The 5,305-nt window shown below is 39.5% G+C and overlaps 1 non-coding gene across 1 annotated transcript; it reads left to right on the top strand.

The window, feature by feature from the left end:
• Positions 1-3,716: 3,716 nt before the first annotated feature.
• Trnas-aga lies at positions 3,717-3,798 on the top strand. Its single transcript has one exon. It is a non-coding gene; the product is annotated as a tRNA-Ser (tRNA).
• Positions 3,799-5,305: the final 1,507 nt, after the last annotated feature.

Genomic DNA, 5,305 nt, shown 5'->3' with positions numbered 1-5,305 from the left:
AAAGCTATTTGTCTTTTAAACTTTCCTCTATCCATCGCCGTCTATTAATTAATAATATTAATATCAACCTAATATAATAACCTGAAGAATATTAAATTTATTCTACTTTCAGGTATTTCATATATATTTTTTCATAATTTCATGTCTCTCCGTGTATTCGTGTCTCTAAATTTCCCTCAAATCCCCAAAACTCTGTAATCTACTCGCAAGTCGTGATCAAACCTTCGAAAAATTCTCAAACTTCTTCCAAAATTCTACGTTTCGAAGAGCAATAGTAAAATTTCACGCGTTGATGTAATTGGTCATCAAATCTTAAAGGGAGTACAGTCTGCCAGCGGATACCAGGAGAAACTTTCTCCTCGCCGCGTGATACAGGGTTGCTTGCTGCAGGGTTGACGGATGAATAATGCAGAATAAAATATGTAACATCGCCAGAGGGCGAGTGGGTGAATAACGGCTGCTCGAAATACTGGCTCAGCGACCAGGCTGAAGTGGTCAAAGGGAGGTGAAGCTCGATCGACTCGCCCCGAGACGTTTGTATCGGTTGTTTCTAGACGCGATAGTCCTCTTTATAAGAGGAACGCCAAGGAATTCGGAATCCCGTTCCGCAAGATCGCATTCGATTCAAAGGATTTTTTTACGAGCGCCAGGCGATCGTTTCTCCTTTTATAAAAGTTGCATGAGAGAGACAGCGCGGGGCGGAAGAGTGGAATTTCAAATTCTGTGATTATGCAGCCTGCGGCGGATGTAAGGGTGTCGTTACTGCCCTTCGAGGACCAAGGGGGTGGGGGGCGGCGACTTACCCCTCAGGGCAAAAATACATTTCCAAATCGATTACTATTCAGGGGATATCGGTCCGGGAGTTCGCCGTGATTAATAGGCTACTCGTAATTTCACGCTGCTTCGCCAGTGGCCATTAATTACCGCGGGCGATTCGAATCTTCGATTGTTGGGAACATTTTCCTCGCGAAAGTAGATTTAAGATTTGTATGTATCATTATGTACGTATTATGGTTGAGAATGCAAGATTTTATTTGGGGTATGCAAGGAAAGACAGAGAAATGAATTATGAATGCATCAAAATGATTTGTCACGTCATTAAATTGATATTCTATTTTCGAGCTTAAAATAATGCCTCTTTCCTCATTGTTACTGGATTTAAAAGTATACAATATATTTTTATTTTTATAGAAAAGAATTTTTACATTATGCGTACAGTAAATTTGATTATTCCGAGTTGAGATCTTACAGCTTACAGTTGAGTTAAATAACCCGATTTTATCCTAACTGATAATATCGCTATTTTTTTATCTATTAAAATTATAACTACTGCATAATCTAAAACCAACAATAATCAGACTGAGAGTTTTTATACACCTGTACAAAAACGCATGCAATGCACGCAGCACATGAAAACATATTAAACATCGAAAATATAATCGCCGTTAGGACATTTAATATCTACATACGAAACAAAATCTCCTGCATTCTACATTTCAAATCGTCTGGTCACAAAACTACAAACCTGCATACAAAAATCCACGGTCTACAATTCTCCAGTTCCAATGAGCTCATAATTATTCACATTTACTTAAGCCTCTTCAAGCGTCCTAATACTTCTGAAGAGGGTTGTAGCCGAGCAACGGTGGCCGAGGGCCAGTGGCTAGTTCGAGGGTCCAGGATCGATTATTATTCATGCTCGTTCACGTTGATTAATGGTCGACGCCTCTCACTCGAAACAGTTGAAGCAGATTCAGAGTAAGTGGAGAGTGGGCGCGCGTCAAAGAGAGAGAGAGAGAGAGAGGGCGGATTTCCCGATCCGTCCCAAACGGAAGTCCGCAGAGCTGTCGCATTGCGAGACAGCCACGTGCCACCAAGACATTGAATTAATCGTCATTAGGCTTCCCGCGTCGACTGACTACGATGTCAGTCCGTAGAACAGCGCTGCTGTCACCCCTCTCGTCATTAATAACGTCTCCCTTCCGCGAAGGATTGCCCAACCTGAGACTCCACCTTCGAATCTACCGACTTTTGAAGACTTTTAATTCGTCGTCGTTTGATTTTCATTTGCTCCTACCGTGGAATCTCGAGCGGGAGAGAGGGTTCGAGGGTTGGGCCAAAGTCAAGGTCGTGATTGGTTTCGATTCTACGATCGACGGATGAAAATTGCCGCCGGTGAAAGTTGGTCTCCAAGGGCCGCCGCCTTTGTCTCTTTCCCTTTTTTCCTTCGATTCGCCTCTGCTTTCCTCTGCTTTACTTCGACGGAGGGAGGACGTATTAAGAAGTCCCGCGATCCTTCCGGAGCTTTCGAATTGAATTTCACAACTCGAGTCGTGAAGTAGGATATTGGTAGACTCGATATGGAGACTTTTACACGTCGATGGAAAATTTGAAAATGCCGAAACATACAAATTGAAGATCATTCTGCTAAAACTGAAATTACAAACGTGCGTCTGTCAGAAGAAATACCCAAATTCGTGAGTGTACAAAATAGCCAAAGAATTGTAGATCAGCTGGTTCTCAAAACTGCGAGAAAGGAAGTCCATGACATAGATTCTAACGTCTGCAATTTAATTTCTAAAATCCTACAGCCCCTAACTCGCGGCTATTTCATTATCAGAAATGTTCCAATCATTTGTAACTTCCCCCCTGTTGACGAAATTACCGTTGAAAAATTTTAATTTGTCGTAGGGTGATACCTTTATGGTTCCTACGAGTATAATCGAGAGAGCTATCTGGATGACGGGACGTGCACGTCAGTGACGTGCACAGGCGTCGTTACGCGCATAACTCCGACCATTATTAATATTCGCGTAATTATTATTACAATCGTTGGCTTTTCTCTGCGCCAATTTCGCAGGAGGGTGAGCCCTCGCCGGGATCCGAGTATTTAATGAAGCAGCCCTTACATGGGTCGCTCCCAGGGGGAGAAAGGTCTTGCCGTTTCCGCCGTTATTACGGCGCAGTCTGGCGTCACTGTTTATATAATTATATTTCATTCTCCGGAGATACAAGCCTCTGCTTGTCGTTACGTAAGCCGATCGTGCACGTCGTCTCGGATCAGCTTGTTTCCCATGTCAGCGTCAATGTGAATTCTCCAACGAATTTCAGGAATAAATTACGAGTGGATCGGGTTGTTTTACAACCATTAAGGCTGCAACGTTTCATCCGCCTATTTTCTACCTTTTTTTTTTTTTAACTGTGTTACACGTTTGAGTACATTCCTTGAATCTGTTGTTACAAAGTTCGTTTAATATTTCTTTCATTTCTCCCAGTCGGAATTTATTCTGTAAAACTGAACAGAAAGAATTAATCTTTTGAAAATAAAAAAATAAAGATTAATTAAGATTTAAGATTGTGATAAACTGTTGTTTGGTATTTGATGGATTAAATTTTAATTTAGTTGTTATTAATGGGTTATAGCTTAGTCGTCATTGATAATTAATTATTTCTAATTAATTTTGGTCTCATCAATTGTAAGAATGTTGGATTTTAGGTAGAATTTTATTTAATTGTTCATATTTTTATAAAAATTCATTTTATGAATCCAGACAGAGATTTCTATCATTCATTGAAAATCACTCGATCATCTCAAGCATTATTTCTCTTATTTTCACTTTTAATTCTCCTTTGATCAATCAATCCAATTTAATAATTTAAATTTAAATTTTACATCTTCACTGCTAGTTCTCGTAAAATAATAAATGTCAAATCAAGCAGTCGTGGCCGAGTGGTTAAGGCGTCTGACTAGAAATCAGATTCCCTCTGGGAGCGTAGGTTCGAGTCCTACCGACTGCGGGTTTAATGTCGTGGAATTATTTTTTTTTTACCTTTATTATTTTTTATTTCTTACCTAGAACCAAATGTAACAACATTCACGTATATTAAGCACGCATTAGCAAAACTCGATCCTACAAAAATGAGTATAGTTTAGTTTCATAAATGGAGTAAATTTAGTTTCATGCCACAGTCTTCGAACACTTTATTCATTACTTTCTTCTTTTTAAAACTATTTCTTGTTTGGCTAATGAAGAAATTTCTAATATTTCAAGAAAACTGTTTTCATACTTTCTGCAAATTGAAGAAGTTTCTTGAAACACGTAGCAAAGTTATCTTCTCAGAACAAGTAGTGTCATACTTTTAATTCAATACATTTATTTATAGACAAACAATGTTTCCCCTAGGGGCAGGGGATCTTCTCAATTTAATAACTAACAATAAGTATAGTAGAACTTCGTTTATTCGAACTTGTCGGTGGATAATTAATTTGCATAATTGAAGCCCTATAAAAATTCACCGATTCTACCAGCAATTTTTCGTTCATATAATGGAAGTTTGAATTCAGATAAAAGGATTCAATCAGTAAGCGTTTAATTAACTGGCTACTGACGAAAATTTCGTACAAATAAACGAAGCTCAGAGAAACGGACTTTCTATAATCGTATAATCGTATAGTGTATATTCCACATTTTCCAAAATTCTTCCCACGCAAATCTCGCGGAATAGACGACAGAAATCCCCTGTATTGGTTCTGTATCGGTGGGCGATCATAAACGCGCTGCTTTCGCCATGTACGCGGGACAAAATCATCGTTGTTCGTAGAAGAGACGAGCGTAATAAAGTTGGAGAACGCGAAGGACTCCTAGCGACCGGCTGTTTGCCTATCTCCGCGTGTATCTTCCTTAACGACGCGAAGTCTGGTGAAACTGTGATACAGCCGTAATATTAATAGGGTATACTCTCGTATACCCGCCCCTTCCGGCCGGCCAAACGTAGCCAGATCCAGCCCTAAAGACAAATCCCGAGCTAATGTTGTTAGCCGGTCCTACGGGAGTCGTGGCGTGCTCTCAGACAAACAGACAATGCGTCGAGTGGATTCGTAAAGCCCCGGATAAACACTCTAATATCTGCAAGATCGGACGTTAGACCCCGTCATTCCGTCTCGCGTCTGTTTTCCGCTCGCCCGAGCCGCCACGTTCGTCAATTAACTCTATCTGGGCTCGATCGATCCGGATGATTTTAGCTTGGAACGTTTAGAGGAATGGGGGAAGTTAATTTTTGAACAGCGGCGATCGATCAATCTTTGGATAGAGGGTAAACTGACATTTACATGCAAGGTGTTAGCTTCAACTCGATGGTATATATATATATATATATATATATATATATATATATATATATATATATATATATATATATATATATATATATATATTCTCTATGTATAATACTTATATTAAATTTTTTTTTAACAGAATACCTCAACTTTTTATTCGATTAACCCTTGGTTTTATACTCGCACGCA

The sequence above is a fragment of the Frieseomelitta varia genome, unplaced genomic scaffold (assembly GCF_011392965.1).
Source record: "Frieseomelitta varia isolate USP_RPSP 00005682 unplaced genomic scaffold, Fvar_1.2 scaffold_670, whole genome shotgun sequence".
In the NCBI taxonomy this organism is placed as follows: Eukaryota; Metazoa; Arthropoda; class Insecta; order Hymenoptera; family Apidae; genus Frieseomelitta; species Frieseomelitta varia.
Note: the sequence above shows the minus strand (reverse complement) of the source record. Positions and strands in the feature narration are given on the sequence as shown.